The sequence below is a fragment of the Pyxicephalus adspersus genome, chromosome 5, assembly GCF_032062135.1.
Source record: "Pyxicephalus adspersus chromosome 5, UCB_Pads_2.0, whole genome shotgun sequence".
NCBI lineage: Eukaryota > Metazoa > Chordata > Amphibia > Anura > Pyxicephalidae > Pyxicephalus > Pyxicephalus adspersus.
The window spans coordinates 61,626,071-61,647,586 of NC_092862.1; the positions used below are offsets into that span (position 1 = coordinate 61,626,071).

At 39.5% G+C, this 21,516-nt stretch overlaps 1 protein-coding gene across 3 annotated transcripts in view; it reads left to right on the plus strand.

The window, feature by feature from the left end:
- Nucleotides 1-10,418: 10,418 nt before the first annotated feature.
- Nucleotides 10,419-21,516, plus strand: part of HIVEP1 (HIVEP zinc finger 1) — a 107,800-nt gene continuing 96,702 nt past the window's right edge. For 2 of the 3 annotated variants that reach the window (XM_072411695.1, XM_072411694.1), the window contains exons 1-2: nt 10,419-10,538; nt 17,194-17,263. The gene's annotated coding sequence lies outside the window, so the exon portion shown is untranslated. The remainder of the gene's footprint in view (nt 10,539-17,193; nt 17,264-21,516) is intronic. The other variant, XM_072411697.1, reaches the window with a different exon arrangement.

Consider the following 21,516-nt stretch of genomic DNA (forward strand, 5'->3'; position numbering starts at 1 on the left):
ACCAGGTAAGTGGGGATTTTAGTGTAGGCGAAAAAATACGGGGTTAACCAAAAGAGCAAAAATATTTACTGCGAGAAATTACGGGCTTAGCGGTTAGGGGGTTAAGGAGCATTTGATCTGTGGTTTCATTTATAAATTGTAACACCTCATCCCATAACTGACCTATCTACGGACAAGTCCACAAATAATGCGTTAATGTAGTATTTAATGCCCCACATTTAGGACAGTATGAATATGTCCTCTGCAACTCGGCCAAATCACGTTTCCTCATTACCTTATGTGCTCTATGTATAATTTTGAAATGTGATTCCCTCCAGACCTCGTTCACCATATAATTCCGTACATTCTGGTAGCCTTGTATAAGCCACCAGATCTGTGTTTGCAAAGTCCCTCTGCCAGTGTCTTACATTTGTCTCTGTAAGTGGTTTATTAAAGATACTTTGATAGAATTGGTAAATATTAGATATAGAGGGTGACCCTAGCGTAGTCAGTTTATCAAATACATCCCGCTCCATAGGATCATCCCGCACATATGGCTGAGTCAATGATTTGTAATATGTCACAGCTTGTAAATAGTACAAGGGGTGAACCGACCATCCTGGCAGATCGTACTTCGCCTGAAGAGCTTGAGCAGACAACATTCGGTTGGTCTCTCCAATAAATCTTCCAAAAATATAGCCCTTTTTCTTTCTATTTATGAAACACTTTACTCATATATCCAGATACAAAACCTGGATCACCAGTAATAGGAAGGTACTTAGATACATTCGTAGGTAGTTTTAATTTAAGTCTAATCTCCCTCCAAGTAAGTACCGTATCCCTCACTAGCAAATTATATCTGATTAAGACAGGTAACTGTGAGACCTTACAGTGGAGTAAAGCTTTCAAATCCCACTGTGTTACCAAGTTCATTTCCAACTCAAAATTGGAGTACCTGGAGGTATCCCCTATCCAGTCTATAACATGGCGGGTAATACATGCCAAATTATATAGTCTCACATTTGGGAAATTAACCCCTCCCTCTTCCTTCGGCAAGTACAGTTTGGCTAAAGAAATCCTTGCTCTCTTCCCCTGCCATATGAACTTTCCAAAAGCTTTATTTAGCAATTGTATTTCTTTGTGTTTAAGTAAGAGAGGTATCCTCTGCATGGGATATAACAATTTTGCAAACCACACCATCTTGACTAATTGGCATCTACCAAAGAAGGAAAGAGGCAGAATGCCCCACCTATCCAATTCCTTAACTATTTTTTGTATTAGCGGGGGATAGTTGAGTTGATATAAAGAGGATGGGAGCTTTCCAATCTTGATACCCAGATATGTTATCTGAGTTTTAGCCATTGAGAAAGACACAGCAGTACAAGAAGCTATTTTAACTTGACAATTTGTACATTTGGTCACACGCCACAGTAAGGTGGACGAGACCCCTTACAGCTAAGGAATAGAATGATGTTCTCCACTTCTAATCTGCTGATTGTACAGGTAAATATGTAATTTCTATGCTCACATTGCTATGATCTTACCAGCATGCAGCAAACCAGCCTGATTGCTGCTATACAGGGAATGTCAAGAGGCTGGTGCCAAGCCATATGCAGGTATTTAATACGCTAGATAAATAAAAAAAATGTAAAAATTTGTTAAAGAATATAAAACTGCATTAATTTATTTAATAGGGATAAGCGAGAAGGCCTCTGACAGTCTCACAAAAATTTCCTTGAACTTCAGATGGGTTCGCGAAATTTTGGCGAACCGATTTTGCGAATTCCAATAAAGTCAATGGACCGAATTTAAACATTACTTGCAAAGACCTTGTGTGATAGACAGCGTACAGAAGGCAGTATAAACATTAGGACATTGAAAAAGGGAGGCGCCCACTAGCAGCAGTCTCTGCTGTCAAAACAGCAGGAGACCGTATTGCTAGCTGGCATCATGACCTGGATGACATGTGTTAGGAATGCCACCCATAAATTTGTGGAGAAGTAGCCCGGTGACATTAGGCAAAGGGATGGAGGAGGAACGGAGCGTGGATCAGCGAGAGCAGTAGCAGTGTGAGGCCTCTTATGAGGTCAGTTATCACCAGGAAGACCGCATTGGTAAGTGTCATGGAGAGCTGTGTATAGTGCATCGTCAATGCCACCTAGAAGTGTGTAATACAATTTTAGTGAATGGAGTACTGACAGGCAGCAACAGAAGCAGCAGGAGGAGGTGGTGGGCCCAGAGATGGAGCGTAGACCGCGTTGGTAACTGGCATCTAAAGCTGGTTGTAGTGCATCGTCAATGCCACCCCGAAGTGTCTAATACAAATTTAGTGAATGCAGGCAGCAAATGACAGCAGAATGGCAGGTGGCAGCAGCAGCAGAAGGAGGCAGTGGGCCCTCAGAAGGAGCAGCGACCACATTGGTAACTGGCACCTAGAGCTGAGTGTAGTGCATCGTCAGTGCCACCTAGAAGTGTGTAATACAATTATAGTGAATGGAGTACTGACAGGTGGCAGCAACAGCAGGAGGTGGTGGGCCCTGAGACAGAGCACGGACCGCATTGGTAACTGGCATCTAGAGCTGGTTGTAGTGCATCGTCAATGCCACCCCGAAGTGTGCAATACAATTTAAGTGAATGGAGTACTGACAGGCAGCAGCAACAGCAGCAGGAGGAGGCTGTGGGCCCTGAGACGGAGCGTGGAGTGCATTGGTAACTGGCATCTAGATAGGTGTAGTCTATCGTCAATGCCACCCAAAAGTGTGTAATACAAATATTTGAAATTTGTAAATAAACATAGGAGGGCCAGACCAAGATGTTTTGTGCGTTAGCACTGTTGCTGTGGTCTGTGGTGCCTGAAGCTGTAGGAAGGTAGACAATATTGCTAGTTCTCATCATGAAGTGGATGACATGAATGCCAACCCTCAATCTTACAATACTTAGCTGAAAAAATAACCAAGGCCAATAGTACCTATCAGTGTGGCAGTACTGGGGGTTTTCATCTGCAGTTTGTTGGCCTCCCGGAAGCAGCAGAAATTTAAAGTATATTGCTAGCTGGCACAATGGCAAGCATGACATTGGCAATGAATGCCACCCCTGTACGTTGCGATAACTAGCAGGAAAAGTTCAACCGAGTCAGGCTCAGCTGACAGGGTGCTTGAGATAGCCAGCCACAGACTCAGCACAGGAGCAGTGTGGGTTCACAGAGGCATCTTGGTTGGCCAGAAAGCCCTTGTTTCAGTAAATCAGTCAATCAGTGACATCTGCAGTTGGGGTATGATAGTTGTTAGTAACCTACCTTTCATTCATTTTCAAAAAGATGAGGCGATTGACATTTTCCAGTGACTATCGTGATGAGTTGTCCATGACCACTCCGCCAGTGGCACTGAAGGTTCTTTCGGACAGAACACTGAATGCCGGGCACGTAAGAAGCTTGATGGCATACTGTGCCAACTGCGGGCAGATTTCAAGCCTGTTGAGCCAAAAATGTTTGTCGTCACTACTGTCAGGACAGGCATCCTCCTCATAACTGCTGTTGTCAACACCACCATCACTACCAGTCAGAAAAGAGCCAACTTAATCATGCACTATGCGCTTTATCTGTTCTTGATGGTTATACCCCCGCACTTCACTTGTTTGAGGTGCCTGCATCAGGTTTCGCCAGGCATCCAGAAAATCCCCCCTGCCTTGGCCTAGACTTTTGGATGTGTGCGGCCTGCTACCAATACTGCTGCTGCTGCCGCTACAGGAGAATGCGGTGGAGGCAGTGTCCGTCTGGATTCCCTGTGGAATGTGGTGTGCAGAACTCCTCACACAGCCAGTGGCATAGTAGTCTGCTCAAGCGGGCCACCTTTTCTTTCTCTTGGTTGGGTAGAAACTGTGACATTTTGTCTTTGTAGCAGTGATCCAGAAGGGTGGCCAGCCAGTAATCATCCCGTTTTTTAGGAATAGGAACAAGTATCAAACACTAAAATATCTGTATTTGTTTTACAGTAGCACAGAAATTTCACTGTACCAAACAGACTTTTTTGGTAAATAGGAACAGGTATCAAACATGAAAATGTCTGTATTTATTTTACAGTGGAACAGAAATTTCACTGTACCAAACAGTCTTCTTTGGTAAATAGGAACAGGTATCAAACACGAAAATGTCTGTATTTATTTTACAGTAGCACAGAAATTTCACTGTACCAAACAGTCTTCTTTGGTAAATAGGAACAGGACACTTAAATATCTGTAGTTATTTTACAATAGCACAGAAATTTCACTGTACCAGTCTTCTTTGGTGAATAGGAACAGGTATCAAACACGAAAATATCTGTATTTATTTTATAGTAGAACAGAAATTTAACTGTCCCAAACAGTCTTCTTTAATAAATAGGAACAGGTATCAAACACTAAATTAACTGTATTTATTTTAAAGAAATTACAGAAATTTCACTGTACTAAACGGTCTTCTTTGGTAAATAGGAACAGGTATCAGACACGAAAATGTCTGTATTTATTTTACAGTAGGCTAGAAATTTCACTGTACCAAACGGTCTTCTTTGGTAAATAGGAACTGCAATTGATTTTATTTAGCTTTAGTGAATGTACAGTGTGAAAAAAAGATGAACAGTGTCTTCACTAATACACAATATAGATTACACTAAATGTGCTGACTGCTGACAATTTAACAAAACTGACTAACTATGCGTGGCACTACAAGTAGCAGCAACCACAATTGTACCTTCAGTGTGTGTGCAGTCAGTGAACAGCACCTAAGAGTGTAATACACACAATATAACTTGCACTAAATGTGCTGACTGCTGACAGTTTAACAAAACTGACTAGCTAGTAGCTCATGTAAAAGTAAATGCCCTATAAAAAACTGAACCATGCAGCTAACAATGAACTAAGAAGGCTCCTATACTGTCCCTGTCACACTACACGTCTCTCCCTGTGTCTATCCTCTACAGAGAACACAAGATGGAGTGACTAACCCCTCCTTCCCTGTATATATATGCCTGTGCTCTGATCTCTCCTGATTGGCTGCTGGACCTTGCTGTGCATCCTGAGAGCAAATAATTCACTCCCAGCCACGAAACCTGCCGAAATTTCTCACCATTACCACCCCCTGCTTTTTCCCTCGTTCATTCGGTGAGAACACAACCTCATGGTGAATCACAAGGCCGTTCTCGCTTACATGTTCGGTAAGCGAGAAAGGCCCGATTTACCGCAAGTTCGAATTAAAAAATCTTGCTCGCTCATCCCTATTGTTTAGGATGCACCTAAAGTGCAGCATAATTGCGTCACAAAAAAAGGTACTGCATCTCAACAAATTATAGGATATAGGATTACTTTAAAAATAGGGCATTAACCGAGTGCAGTTACACCAAGTCAAGGACAGCTATAACCCCCAAAGCAATTGCCCTGACAATGATAACCCTTACAGCAATAACTGTCATAGCAAAGCCTAAAGAACTATAACACCCACAGGAATAAATCCCACAGCTATAACCCTCACACTAAGACTACACGCACCAGCAGATTTCTCTTCTACCTGCACTTATTTCTTTTTCTTTTTTCTTCTGTAGTTGTTGGCCTCCACTTTCAACCAAATGTTGCCCCCTCCAGCTCCTTCCCTGTCTGTCCCTGATCCCACACCCTCTTTCAGGTTTCATCAGATGAGCGAGTAGGATGGCGGGTAATGAGTTGGGGTAATAATGCCCTTGGCAGACTGTCATGTCTTAGTTTCAGCTCTAAGAAAAACAAGTGTTGAGCTCATCAGAATATTCTATTTGAGAACATAAAACAGTATATTTTTTATGTTAAATGCTAAAAATTAGCATACTATGGCATGCCAAAAAGACCTGGAAGTTTAGGACTTGATGGATGTGATGCTGTATTGCATCCCCTAAATACATGCCTCTAAATCACTAACACACATAGATAAGCAATAGCCAGAACAGGAAAAGAGATTTATGCAGTGCTATTTAGTTATAAAGGATTTTGTTTTCAATTAAAACCCAATGGATTTTGGATCGAGCAGGGATGCATTGAAACTCTGTTAGGCCTGTAATGCTGCATCAGGAAGATTCCCCCGTCCTTCAGACACACACGTAACATTGTTTGTATTTTGGTTAGAGTGATTTCTCCTCACATCCAATTCCCAACCTCCCCAAAAATAAAACATTTCCTCTATATCCATAACACTTTATTTCTAGAAAGATATAGGTTTGTCAATAGACTAGGACAGAAAATTCAATACTACTGCCTGGTTACAGGACCGAAACATTTTACAAGATGATTCCTAAGAATTGCAGCTTGGTCTTCTACAATTACTCACCAGATAAACTAAAAATAGGCAGATAATGGCAGTGCTCTTTACACAGATAATGTCTTGGATTTCAGTTGGAGTTCAACATACTTGTTATCTGTTGTTTTATCTTACACTGTAGCTCCCTGAATTTTATGGAACAAAACGTCCTAGGCTTACCAGCAAAAATAATTCTACTACAACCTCTATCTAGGGAAACAGAATGATACATCATTACATACATGATTACAGCTGTATAAACTGGTTACTGTCCAGCTTTGCTTTGCTGCCTCAAATGAGTATTTTTGTACAGGTAGTGAACATTCACATCCTAATTTTATACCAGCTGCAACCAGTGTAATTGTTTTTCCAAGCATCAAATAAACACTGGAGGCATTTTCCCAGTGAAAAGAAATAAAACAGAATAATATACTACTTACTAGGCTGCCATCACTCAGTCTCTCTGCCAGACCAACATAGTCTGGTTTCCCCAAGGTTTGAGGTAGAACCAGTAAACAGCTAGCTCCTAGCAACTTTAGTATAATTAACCTTAATTAGGCCAGTTTCAGGAAACATATTAGTACAAATATACCCTTTCACCATCAAACTAATTTTCTCTGTGCATCCCTTTCACCAGTTATGTGCATTTAATTGGGTTGTGTGTTATCTAACATGCAGCTATGTTGTGGAAAGTGCAGTTGTCCACAGAAACCGATCTAACTGCAATACATTAAGATCTAACATGATTTTGGTAAATATTTCTTCTTTGAGTTTCTTCTTTCTTTATCCTTTGTATGGAATGTTGTACCAATGACTAAAAAATATTTTTCAATATTAAAATTGTATAACATATAACTTTTATATTATACGCAAATCCAGCTCCCAATGAAACCATGAGATGCAGTGTTTTTCAATCATTGGGCCTGATTTATTAAAGCTCTCCAAGGCTGGGAGGATACACTTTCATTAGTGAAGCTGGGTGATCCAGCAAACCTGGAGTGTATTTCCTAAAAGTGATTTGCCATTTCTTAACAAATGTTTTCAATCCTGGTCCATTTCAGGTTTGATGGAACATCCAGCTTCACTAATGAAAGTGTATCCTCCCCAGCCTTGGAGAGCTTTAATAAATCAGGCACACACCTTGATAGCGCTGGTCCTTCCCACGATCCGGTCCTGCATTGTCCTAGAATTCCTCTTTGTCGCAGAGCGCCGCCATCTTCCTTCTTCACTTTTTTCTCTTCTTGGTCTTCTTGGCATGTCACCCGATCTTGCACTGTGCAGGTTTGAGTTCGGGTGACGTACCACGCTGTAAAGGGGAAAAAAAGAGAGCCAATCTCACTGCGCTTGTGTGAGATTGGCATCTCTTTCCCTTAATAAAAAAAATGCCCCTGCATGCAGAAGGAGCACCCAGAGCCTCCCAGGATGTGTGACGTAGGTATCCTGGGAAGCTCTGCACTCCCATTGACTGAAAGGGAGGTGTTGCATCTTTTTTTTTTAAGACAAAAAACGGGGTTGAACTTAAAAAAATAAAAAAATGAATAACATTTTCCCTTTCCATATAAAGGTTGTCTACCCTTTTATGTAAAGTGAAAATGTTGAGTTTACGTACACTTTAAGCAATGAGCAAATTGGACTTATCGGTTTTAACTGACACAAATTACCTTTTTGGCTATTTGTTTAAGTGACATTCTTCCTAATGGCCAATGATGTAAGAGGCATTCCACGCCACCAAGCCAATGTACTGTGATCTGTGGCTATAGTAATTGCTGCAGGGTTCCCTAGATGGGTATTTCAAGGGCTTTTCCCAAGTTATAAACTTAAAGCAGACTATTGAAGAAGGTACATCAGACATGTCATGTTCATTTCCCTATTCTGTTCCCAGGACATATGGAGTCTTAGACCATCCTAAACTAATCACTGCACTTGTGGGATTGTTTTCTTTCCCACTCCATGGTTTACATTAGTTCAAAGCTATTTGTGATTACTAGAGAAAGTCTTTACAAAACAAACCCTAACTCCCACACTTTTTTTTTACAAGGTTGATTTCTTAGCTGTAGTACTCTACAATCGGTGTAGCTAAGAACTTCCCCACAAACTTTATCCTGAAATTATTTACAAGATACCACCATCAGTAGTACAGGTCTTATTTATTATATTACCATTTTGATTATGAATGTTTGAATAAATGACTTTCCTATTACTTAAGGATAAAAAAATCTATACTTTTATTCTACGTAGCCTTACAAATTGTGTTTTTAATTTGGTGAGATAATATGTAGAATAAAACATAATAGAACATAATTAAAGGATAATACAGTATAAGGTAGCAGACATAAGCAGCCAGTTCCTGGGTATGGACATCCTACAAGTTAAGGTTGTACATATGCAAGGTATGCCTCCTTCATATCTCCTATATCTATCGCAGCCACAAGCCATGTTTTTTAACAAGTAAGTAGTGTTTAAATTTGTTTGGTTTGCTATTAGTTTGCCTGAACTTACCCCGATGTCCAGATTGATTTGTAACCAAAATTGAATCCAATTTAATGTCAAAGATACAGGCCAATGTGACCAACACTACATGGAGCATGGCCCAGCCAATGAGCCTGATGGACTGTGACAAGACTTGCTGGGCCTTAAAGCTTTTCTTTTTTTAAAGTGTAGAGTCACTTCTAATATTGAAACCAGAAACTTTAACATGCTTGGAACTTTATTGGATAGGAAATGGGGCAGCGAGCCTGTGTGCTAATATCCTTAAAAAACGAATTGAAAAGTGTGTTGCCCCCATACGTTTTGGCCAAAACCAGACCCCTGGCTACCTTCAATGATGTCTAGCAAAGCTGTTTTCTAAAAAGTTAATTTAATTCTGAAGATCCCTTGATTGCGCTGAGAAGTCCTCAATCGGGTCCCCCCCCCTGTCTTGGAAATCTCCTTTGTCCTGCTGGGCCCTGCCATCTTCAACCTTCCTCTGGCTGTCACCTGATCTCACACTGTGCAGGTATAAGATCTGGTGGCGTAGCCTGCTGTAAAGGGGAAAAAAGAGTGCCAATCTCACTGCGCATAGGTGAGATTGGCATCTATTTCCCCTCAATGTAGGAAAATGCCCCCTCTGCACATGCTGGATCTCGTATAGATATCCCAGGGGCTCTGAGATCCTATTGCTGCAGTGACTAAGAAAGCATGGGAGGGGGTTCACTTTTTTTCTTTTTTAAGAAAAGGGTGTTGCAGTAAAAAAAAAAAAAAGAATATGTTTACTTTATATTAAAGCGCTGTCTACCAATTTATGTAAAGTAAAACATTTAGTTTAGGTCAGCTTTAAAATCAGACCTTTTATCTTGGATTGCATTCTCACTCAGGCGCAGTGTTACGTCAGATCACCCATATATAAATACGCACGGTGGCTCAGTGGTTAGCACTACAGCCTTTGCAGCGCTAAGTCCCGGGTTTGAATCGTGGCCAGGACATAAACTGCATGGAGTTTGCAGGTTTTCCCTGTGTCTGCCTGGAATTCCCCTAGGTACTCCAGTTTCCTCCCAAAAACATGCAGTTTGGGTATTAGCTTCACCCCAAAATTGACCTTAGACTGTATTAAAGATATACATACATAAAGACATTACCATATGACTATGGTGGGGAGATTGTGAGCTCCTTTGAGGGACATGACTATGGACTTTGTACAGCGCTGTGTAATATGTCAGCACTATATAAATGCTGGCTAATAATGGAATGACAGGTTGTGGAGTTCAGTGGGTAAGCTCAATATTCAGATATGTTTTGGGGCAAATGGGTGTTTCATTGATGTACAAGCCAATAATAAAGTTGTGAATTGTCATCTCTCAGGTTTCCCTGCAGATTCATCCATATGCAGGATAATCCGGCTATATCTACAATTATTTCTCTGCCATTGGGCTTAGACATGAGCTGTGGGAGCATTGCTCCATGATGGGGCAGCTGCTGCCAGCCCTCCCTGTCCCTTTCTGTGTCCCCTCCACATGGAGGAATTCCTGTCAGAGCAGAGCCAGCCCCCAGCTCCTCCCTGTATGAGAGGCCAGGGAACCCTCCTCTAAAAAAACACAGCAATGGAAAAGCCACTACGTAATGACTAGCCCCAGGCAGGGTCGTGCACTGTCAGACAGGAAAAAGTCACATTTATTAAACTTCTATGAGACTTCATTTCCTGCCCGCTAAGCCGGACAAAACCAACTTTCCAGCACGGGGGGAGGGAGCCGGCGGCTTCTCCCTGTCAGGGTCGTCCATGTGAGTTGTGGTGAGTAGAGCGGGCTGTATAGTAGTGAGCAGACAAAGCTCGGTGTGAGCCCCGTGTGTCCCGGAGCAGTGACAGGGCGGGCTGTGCGCTCACTGAGGAACCTCCGGGATCTCCGGCTGCCCTAATCAGGATGTGCGGCAGTGCTGGGAGGGCCCAGCGGCCGGCAAGGGATTTCCGACGTACGTCAGCAGTGTGGGCTTTTCTGCAGTGACGGCACACAGAGCACGTTGTGTCAGCTTCCCTTTGTGTGTGACATTGCAGCGTACACAGGATTGCGTCACACTGCTCATACGACAACTGCGTCACTTCTCTGCAGGGCTTTCCTAATAAACAGCACGGGGAATAAAACATGTATTAGTCGGAGCCATGATAGGCACCTGTGTCTGGGGGTTGTGTACTCCACCTGTCCGGGGTGTGCACAATAGTTTTCTGTGGTGTTACAGACACAAGGAGAAATGAGTAATGTTGTGGTACTGCAATGTACAGTACACCATGCATGTATTAGTGTGTCACAGACCTTTGTGGTATTGTAACACACATAATATGATAATGTACAGTACACCATACATGTGTTAGTGTGTCGCAGACCATTGTGTTAGTGTAACACACATATTATCACAATGTACAGTACACCATGCATGCGTTATTGTGTCACAGACTTTTGTGTTATTGTAACACACATAATATCACAATTTACAGTACACCATGCATGCGTTATTGTGTCACAGACTTTTGTGTTATTGTAACCCACATAATATCACAATGTACAGTACACCATGCATGCATTATTGTGTCACAGACCTTTGTGTTAGTGTAACACACATAATACCACAATATACAGTACACCATGCATGTGTTTGTGTGTCACAGACCTTTGTATAACACACATATTACCACACCAAGCATGCACCTTTGTGTTTCTGTATTTACACATTACTACAATGCGCTGTACCACACCATGACATAGAAACAATATAATCCTGTCAGAGGTGTAACCATTCCCCATGTTTGTGTTGCTGGGGTCTGATGAAGATGTTTGTTGTCGTGGTCTATATGACGCCATGACACTGGAATGACTTCTGTCACATTTCCTGTTATGCAGAGCTCTGTAGGGGAGATTTTTCCCTCAAGGTGAAAGAAAATAAAGTTTCCAACAGCAACACAAACAAAGCTTTGGTGGTTTTATGTACATGGCTCCTGTCCGATCCCTGTCTGTGCCACCATTCCAGTCTTTTCATCACTTCCTGTTTGCTATGAGGTGGTCTTTTTGACAGGATTTGAGAGGAAATTTCTCAAATGGAGTCCTAAATAGCAGACACACCCTGGCAGAAGTTTTAGACCTTCCATGCTCTATTTAAAACTAGAAGAAAGTACCTGACTAAATATATTCTATAAGGCAGAGAAATTCCCCTGTTGTTATGAGCCCTGTGATGTATGGTAAGGAAGAAAGGGTGCTTTGTGTCTATACTAGTATGGTGGAAACCTGTTCAGAATGAATACGCTGGCATCGTGACACTAACATCATGTGTGTGATGTATGTTGGAATCATGCACCTCACATGTTTAATTAGCATGGGGGGACATGCAGCCTGGTGGTGCACAATGGGCAGCAATACTGCCCTGTCTGCTGATAGATAGAGATCACAATGCTTCGTGTTCTTTCTGAAGACACCTAGCATGTCGGGAAATACAGTGAAAACTAAGCGGTCATGTCATGTAAAAGAAACATACAGCTCCAGCAAAAAGTGGCTCCTATAATGTAAACAGAGTTTTTATATAAAGACAGACTTTGCAATTAATGCAGTAATCTATTAGTGCAGAGATTACCTACCCAAGGTATAGAAATGTGAGGGGTTAGTTGTGCTATACACGGTGTGTCTCAGTGCATGAAAACCCATCCCTTAGGTGTGTGCATGGAATGGGCCAAATGCAAATTTGAAACCCTTCTATTACAGGGTGCACAGCATTTTTTTCTTTAGTGACAAACCCTCTAAAGTCCAACTATTTGGGTAGATGAATGTTAGTATCTGAGGAGATCAGCTATGACTTCCATTATTATGGCTTTGCATTATGGTAAAATGGAGTGGAGAATATGGTTCTATGTGTTGGTTCTCCCTTATAACTGCATCATAAAAACTGAAACATTCCCATCACCTTTTACTTAGATAAAACTTGTCAGTAACTGAATAGAATGTGGTTGGCCGTCCTTTCCGCACCCTGTTTGGTGTTGGGTGGCCTTAGAGACCATTGATGAGTATATTAGGAATGATATGACTCAATGCTCTAATGTCTTTGTCAATCATGTGAAATTTCTACACTTGGTTTGGGGTCTTCTGGGGAGATCAGAAGGCTGTATGAATGTACAATAAGTATTTTAGAGTTGATGCCTTTTGTATTTATTTAGTTTTAGAATTTATTGGTGAGGTTTATTTCTTTGTAATTCATTGGAGTTGCATTTCTGAAATATAATATATTTTAGTAACAGTTTGTAAGTGGATTTGTAATTTTACACAAAAGACTATAATATAGCTTCTTATGACCATATGAAATTGTGAACAATGTTGACATGTTGGCATTCAGAGTAGAGTGCCATGTTCTTGTGTTGAAAAATGTTTTGATCTAGAAATAGGCTGCAATTGCTGATTTTTCTTTCTAAAAATGCTAGTTTCATGGCTATGGTGCTGACATTACTACTACATTACATTACTATGCAACTGGTCAAGTATGCAGATCAGAATTTCTGATTTATGTAGGCTTGTTTAAGTGGCAGGTATCTATGTACAACATTTGCAGAGTTTAATAAATGTTTAAGTGTTAAAGTTTCCACCCAGTTATAGGTGGCAATTTTATTGAATTTGGAGACTCCAATATTACGATCTCCTACCTTAGGTTTTTGCTCTGTTACTGCCCACCATGAAGAGCTAGGTGTTCCCACCCCGTTTAGTCTTTTCCTAGTTACATTCACCATAAAATATAATGCACAATATTCTAACAGCAGGCAAGTCAAGCTGGTTTAAAGGCTGCATGCCATCCTCTTGTAGCTATTTTACAGCTGTATAGGTCAGGAAGTGTTTTTCAGATACCTTTCTTTAGAAAAAAAATGTAAAATTGTAATTTGCAACTTTCACTGTAATGTTTAGTTCTATGGTGCTATATTATCCTCTGCACACAGGGGACATTCTTCTTCTGAATGTCTACTGTGAGCTTTATTACCGGTATTATATAGGCAATATAACCTGAAAATAACAATCAGATATTGTGGATGCTGTCTTTAAGCTGTCAAGTCCCAATGTGCCCAAGGATAGGTGACTGAGGTTACCCATAACAATAATGTACCAGCAGGGAGTTCTGGGTGAAGGCAAACCATGGCCAATGACCAAAGAAGCTAATTTAGATTTTGTTCTTATACACTAACAAAACTTAAAAATGTAAAGAAAATAGAGGCTGGTGGTGCTGTCTTCTGTAATCTATAGATTTGCATTAATTTGTTTGCTCAGGTAACCAAGTCAACTTTAAAATTTTGCAAGCACTGTTTAAATGTTGGATACCTCCAAGAGAGGAAGGATCTGAAGCAGTAAAGTGTAATGTATTCATCTTCAGCACAAATTATGTCAGCTTCCCAAGACCTTTGTGAGGGTTTCACTCAGTAGTTCACATCATTTGATTATTGCTTAGAAAGGCTTTTAAATCCCCTGTCCTGCAGAGAGGATGGAGAATGATGCTCTTTTGTTAGATTAAACAGTTTAGCTTGTGTTTGACACATTCTTTTAAAAACAGTTTCAAAATCAATAAAGGTCAGTTTTGGAGATTATTTTTTGTCTTTTTTACTATATAAGTATGTATAGTAAAAAAGACAAACATAATCTCCAAAACTGACCTTCTTTCATTTTGAATCTGTTTAGCTCTTTATATAGATAGATAAATATAAGAAATAAAGATAATATACAAGATCTCTAGTTTACAAGTATACAGGTAATACAGGGTCAGGAAATGATACTGCTATAGAGCATTATGGGTTTTCATAAGGCAGAGTGCATAGCATATATATATATATATATATATATATATATATATATATATATATATATATATAGCTATTCTCTGATTAAAAGTCTATATGGAGTCATACAGAGCAGTTCAACCCTGGGACTCATTTTACTGCATATGGTTGTGTGTAATGTGAGATTGAGATATTGAGCTCTGTGAACAGCTTTCATTAGCAGACTAGTTAGGATTAGAGGAATACAAATGTGAATAATGACAAAGGACTTCATCTGTTGGCTGGTAAAAGTGACATGTAAGATTTATTACTTACCTGATATTGGCTACATTTTTACAATCTTTCAAATCTACCAATCTATTGCAAGTACCTGTCTAAATGGATACAGATTGAAAGCATTGTTAGGTAGGTTTTGATGCCATGTGGTTTTGGTAAATCTTATGAGGATTCCACAACTTTTGTACAGACGGACTTTAATGTGTGTGGTCACAAACTACCTTCCCAGTGCCAGGTGGATAGTTTAAATTTTACCGAACTAAAGCTTGGCCCAGAAGAAGTACTTACTTATGAATGTATTTTTTGTATTTGATTTCTAAGATTACATTAACAAGTATAGCTGTATTGGTGTTTTTGCTGGCCCAGGTGTTGCTTTGGCAGTAGTTTTCTGTGCCTGATGGAAAGGCAGCATTTATGTGTTTTCTTCATTAGGGAAATGTGGTCTGGTGGATAACATTTTTCCAGAATCCAGTTGGAAGTTGTCTTAATATGAGGAACAGTGTTCATCACTCAGGTCATAATCTTGGAGAGAAAAGCTCCTGCAAACCAGCTGCTCATCCTTAAGATTTCCTAGCAACTGGAAAAAACAGCAGATAACATGTACATCATTCCTAATTACACAAGCATGTGCATTTCCATTTGCGCTGCAAAATGTCTTGTAATTGGACCACTTAATTGTTACTCAGAGCATTAAAAAAATAAGTAGTCATTTTGTTAAGATTCTGATCTTGGATATTTGTGCTTTGTACCTTCTATTATATCCATCATCACAAACCTTCTATTACTGCTGAGTGAACCCAGAGGTCTTTCTCTTGGTAAGAATGAGGGAAAAAAGATGCTACCCTACTCAGTCTGCACCCCCCACCTCACCTGCAAGAATACAGACGGTTCAGGGGCTCCATTACTATGGAAATTTTTAGTGCATTCCTAATTTTCAATTCACTAAGCTTGTAATTACTAATTCACTAATTACTCGTTTGAGCTTTCAATTCTCAGAAATAATCATAAAGAACATTTTCAAAACAAAGAGTTAAAATGCATACAGTTGTCTTCAGCCCCCTTGACTTTATGTTGCAGCCTGATGCTGCAATCATTTAAATTGTTTCCCATTAATCTACACTCCCCATAATGACAAAGAGAAACCAGAAATTGAGACAATTTTGAAAATATCACATTTAGATAAGTCATTCTTAACTTTGTACTCCTCGAGTCCTTTTAGGTATGATGCAAAAGCTTGGTCGTCTGGACTGGGAGATTTTCTGCCATCTTTTCTTTGCAAATCCTCTCAATCATAGTGAGGATGGATGGGGACTATTGGTGGACAGCCACATTCAGGTCTCGCAGCTCGGAAGACTAAATTTGTCCTCCGATGCCCAGCCCACCTTTTGACCACTTGGCTATAGTTTCCTCCTACCAAACTGAAAATAATGTCTGAGGGGAACACTGGCCACTCCTGTGTTGTCTTCACTGTGTGCTTTGGGTCTGTTTTTCTAGTCAGGTCACATGATCTGTCTACTCTCTACCTGTCCACTACCATACCTGCCCTGTATGGCAAAGATGGGGCAAAATGGCAGCCAGGACTTTTTATTTGTACACATTTTATTTAGGACTTTTTGGACAAATTTTTTAAGGACCTTTTTTTCTTTGAAAAAACTTTTTTTGGATTCTTGAAAACACTGCAGGTAGTAACTAGCAGGGTGAAAGCACAGAGCACAAATCTGGATGGAGTTTGCAGGTTCTCCCTGTGTTTATGTCTGTTTACCCCGGCACTCTGGTTTCCTCCCACATTGCAAAAAACACTAGTTAGGCTAATTTGCTTCCCCCCAAAACTGACCTTAAACTGTATTAAAGAAATATGACTATGGCAGGGACAATACATTGTGAGCCTCGTTGAGGGACAGCTAGTGACAGACTTTGGACTTTGTATAATGCTGTGTAATATGTCGGTGCTATATAAATACTGGATAAAAATACTAATAAATGCATTTGAATTAAGCCAACCTATTTATTTTGAAGAGCGCAAATATAAATATGGAGTGCAACACAGCAACACATGGTTTATTTATTGCTATATAAATAAATAATAGATAAACCTTTCTTGATTTAAAACGCACTATTCATAATAATAAAAAAAGTACATTTAGATTTTTTTCAAATCTTATTTGTTTGATTTATTAAATAATTATATCATGTTCACTTTGTGAGTTTTACCTTTGTTGTACTGGCTTCAACCATCTGCAAGGCAAAAAAAAAAGAAAAAACTAAACTATTTCATTTTTGGGTATGAAACGCCTTACAGCAAAAAGACCTTGCTTTTATTTTATTGTTATTCTCCTTGGATTGGTTAATTTTTCACTTGTCCTCACCTTATGTATTGCAGGCTCATTCACAGGAGTGCACTGTAAATGCCAAGCAAACCTGTACTACTAATAAATCATCCCCATAGTAAGGTTGGTATATGTTTTATTTGATCTGCCATATTCAAGTAATAAATCGTACAACTTACCACATCAGATCTACAAATATGAAAAAAGCTTCCTGGCACGAAATTGGTTAATATAAAAGTGGCAGCCAGTCAGCAAAGCCTTTGTCAGACAATGGTCACATTTACACCTGCTTCTGTTTTGTTTCTGAAATGACAAGTGCTGCTGTAGATCTTACTGCCCATGTGAATTATATGTGCTCTGACATTTATAAAGAGGGAGCAAAATAAAAGAACAACATTGAGAAATCCCCCTAAACTGGCCCCAGAGTGCCAGGTTAGAGGAGGAGATGCTGGGAGTGCACAGAGGGGAGGGGATTCCCAATGACGTCATTCATAAAAAACAGGAGACAGTGGGCTGGACAGACAGATCCCCTGACAGCCCCTCCACCCCTTCCACCGCAAGATCACATGACTCAAACCCTGGAAAAAACTTCCATAGTGTCATACTGTACATAATGCAGCCCTTACCCACCTCCTGCAACACAAACACAGTGCTGCAGACTAATGTTATACAAGAGTAAGGTCACCACTACTGACAACCTTGAAGGCATTTCCTTTCCTAGTTTGTAGCTTACAACTTCATTGCTGCATCTATTAATGGTACATCATGTGCAGTGCAAGTGCAGTATGAATGCTTGTTCTATTCTATTATTTCTCTATAATGTGGAGCTGTAGTGTCAAACCAAAGGTCAGCTTTTTTTGTGAGCCCCCAGCCTACACAAATTACTTTTAGAAGCTAATTGTAAACAAACAGTTCACCTTTCCTAGTCATAAAGAAAAAAAGTACAGACAGTCTGCAATGCTTTCAAAACTTCTGCTTGATACATGTGACACAAAAATTGGTTCACCTTGAAAAAAGAAAAATGTTACCTCAACGTCTGACACATCTCAGTTGCACAGGTCAATGTCAATGTACCTTCTGGAACATTTCCTCCATAATACATTTTTGCAAAAGGCTTACAGGATTCTGAGCTACCAGGATTAACTTAATTTTAAGCTATTCGTTTTAAAGGGAACGGGTCTGCTAAAAAAGGACCTTCCACTTAACATATTATAATATGTTAAATTTATGTTTAAATCCTTATTCTGGATTCTTAGAGGTTTGAACCTCTGTTAGAATATTATTGTTTGTGTTCTATAAAGGGGAGGTCTCTCTAATTGTCCTAGTGACCATTGTTACCAGTGGGGACAAAAAACAAAAAGAGGGAATCTCAAATAAGACATTTTTGTTGCAAAAGGGCTTGAAAATGAGTATTTCCCTATTTTTGTTGAAAACTCCGTGTGCCACACGGCTGCTGGAGACCATGTGAGAATTTTTTTTTGGACAGTGGAACAGTGTATTCTTGCAGTATCCCAGGCCTCCTAGGAGGCACAGTGTTACAACCAATGAGGCCCAAAGTTATTATTTTTTTGGTATTTTTTTTTAGAGTACATATTGATAAATGACCTGTACCTAGGTACTCTTGTTGCGTAGACATTTAGCAGATCATGTAAGACAATGCTGCCTCTTATGCCACTTATGTAACCGCATACTGGAGAGAATTCTCTGCTGGAGTTGGTCCTGAACTCTTGTTCATAATCCAGTCAGTTATCAGAAGGGTATGACGGGAGGAAGCAAAGCCCTGTTTCTATACCAAGATTGCCCCCACACAGAGACACAATGCAGAACAAAGCGTATTACGTCAGTAATTAGGAAAATCTCAGCTTCAGAAATATTGGCAACTAGTTCTTGCTTTTTCTATTTTCTAGTGATACTTTTTTTAGCACAGGTCCTCTGTAACATTGCAGTTAGTTTCAAAGTTCTTAAGGCAATTTTCAGCATCCAGGCACATAGCTCTGTACTTTTTAACCTGCCTTTTTAACAATTTCACATCACTAGGGAGCAAAGCATCTCATGTTTTCAAAGGTTCAATTTAAGGGTTACTCAGGAAATAAGAATGCCATCTGGCAGAGGGAATTAGTGAACAATGTTGGAGAACCCAAATGCTAAGATGAAAATCACAGCTGAAGTAGTGATGTCACATGTTAATGATCTGCTTTTTAAAACAAAAATTACAGAATGGAATGGTTCCCAAAATCCAGAATGGATCTTTCCTAATTTGTTTCACATAGGTACAAGCTAATAAACTAAATCTATCATGCTAGTTGCCTAGTTGCCTGACTGTCATGCTTGGCCAAAAGGCAGTTCATTTCTGGAAAGATCAAATGATATTTTCCTCTAAGGACCAGTAAACTGGGCTTTATGACATTTTTGTTGTACTTACATATATTCTTTTAATATAGGACCATAACAGTCATTGTCTATTTTGCCACTTTCCTGGTTAATGTGACTTGAAGTCAACATATTCAGTCACATGACTTGCAGCCCTGCATTTTGGAGTCCCTAAAGTGACCCTGCCAGCCCAATGCACTGACAGGCTTACTTGAAGTGTCAGTATTTTATTCAGAAACCCTAAAGACTCTTACATCAGCACAGCTAGGAACACAGAGCAGGAGTGCTGTGAGACCTGATTTTTTTGGTATAGCTTTGACGTAAATGTTTGCTAATAATACTGCATCGGTCTGCCTGGCTTCAGTCTTTGTTATTTTTTTTGAGGCAGAAAATATTTTTACAGTTTAAATCCACTTTAATAAATAAACCATGCAAAGTGTGTTAGTGTTTGGTCCATATTTGGACATTATTTTATAATTTGTAGTTTACAAATGGCAACTATGTGACAAATTATATACTTTTCATGAAAAGCATTAGTATTAACTTGGCACACTGGGGTTCATCCCATGATCTTCATTGATTTTGTTGTAATACTTGACATACAAAGAAGGTTGAATTTACAATTACAACTCCAAGAAAATGTGCGCTATGTAGGAAAATTCCCTACATTTCACTATATACATTTAGTGAGCTACGTATTCACTTTAGACTAGTGATGCATGAGACAAAGGCATAATTATTCTGGGTCACTGATGAAACCAGGCAAGCAGTATTTAGTAAAACCAGGTCATCAATGGCTCAGTATGGGTTTGCTTTCTTAGCTCATAAACACTATATCTGTTGCATGAAGCAATTAAAGGCCCATATATTATAAATATGGCCAGCATAAACTTGTTTTGTGTGTTTTATGCAAGAAAAAATGTGTGTTTAATTGCTTGATCAACTGGTAATATTAGTCCATACTATGTATGATGTTTTTCCAGGGGGTGGGTCAATTACAACCTCATGGGAAAGTGGTTGGATCCTGGTTATACCTAAATCTGGAAGGCTGACCAAATTTAGTGGTGGATAAGTACTGTGATAGACAGCTCTGAATTTTATGTATTTGCAACAAAAGCTGTACTTTTAAGGATGCAAGGAACAAATTTCCACAGATAAGTAAAAGCAAAGAAAAAAAAAACACAAGAACACCACAAAGATAATTCATTTGGATGGGAAATTTGTAGAAACTCGTAATATATAGTCAGATTTTTGTGTAGTCAGACCCTTAGTCTATTTCCTGAGTTACAACATGTGTGCGGGTTTCTCGCCATAAACTGTCCTTCTGAAATCCCCTACAACATTTTATTAATCTCGTAATTAGAGACCTCCTTTACCTGATTTACAGTTTAAACTAGGAATAAATATGTTTAGTAAGACCATAAATCCTGGTCACATAGTATTTGTTAATTGATACTAAATGATCACTATTTTTTAACAAAATATATGTAATTACCACTTGTTCTAGCTACTTGCTGTATCAGCTTGATTTATTATTACGATTATGCTGTGTTCAAATTACACTACAACTATATGACCACCTGATCACTTTTTGACAAACTCATTCATCTGCCTAAAACCCCCTTCTATCCTTCTCTCTCAACAAGTTGTGTTCTCTATTAAGGGGGCAACAATTCTAAGACTGAACGAAGGAAATACCAGATTCTACCTAACTCACTAAGCTATTTCTTAGTTTTCAGACATTCTTTAGTTGATTTGTGTTTTGGATTTGATAATGTGTTCCTCTTAAGTAACCAATGTGGTAACAGCATTTAAAAAGCAAAGCCTTGAGAACCTTCAATTCCTTGCTTCTGCTTCACCCATGCTGTGATTTCTAAACTTCCCCTGCTTCTGTGTGACACTGGATCTCATCGGATTTTTTACCAAAATGGCCACCTTTTTTGACTTCTAAATGTTTTCTATATTTTCATACATTTGTGCTATATACACATTTGGAAACTTGAAGC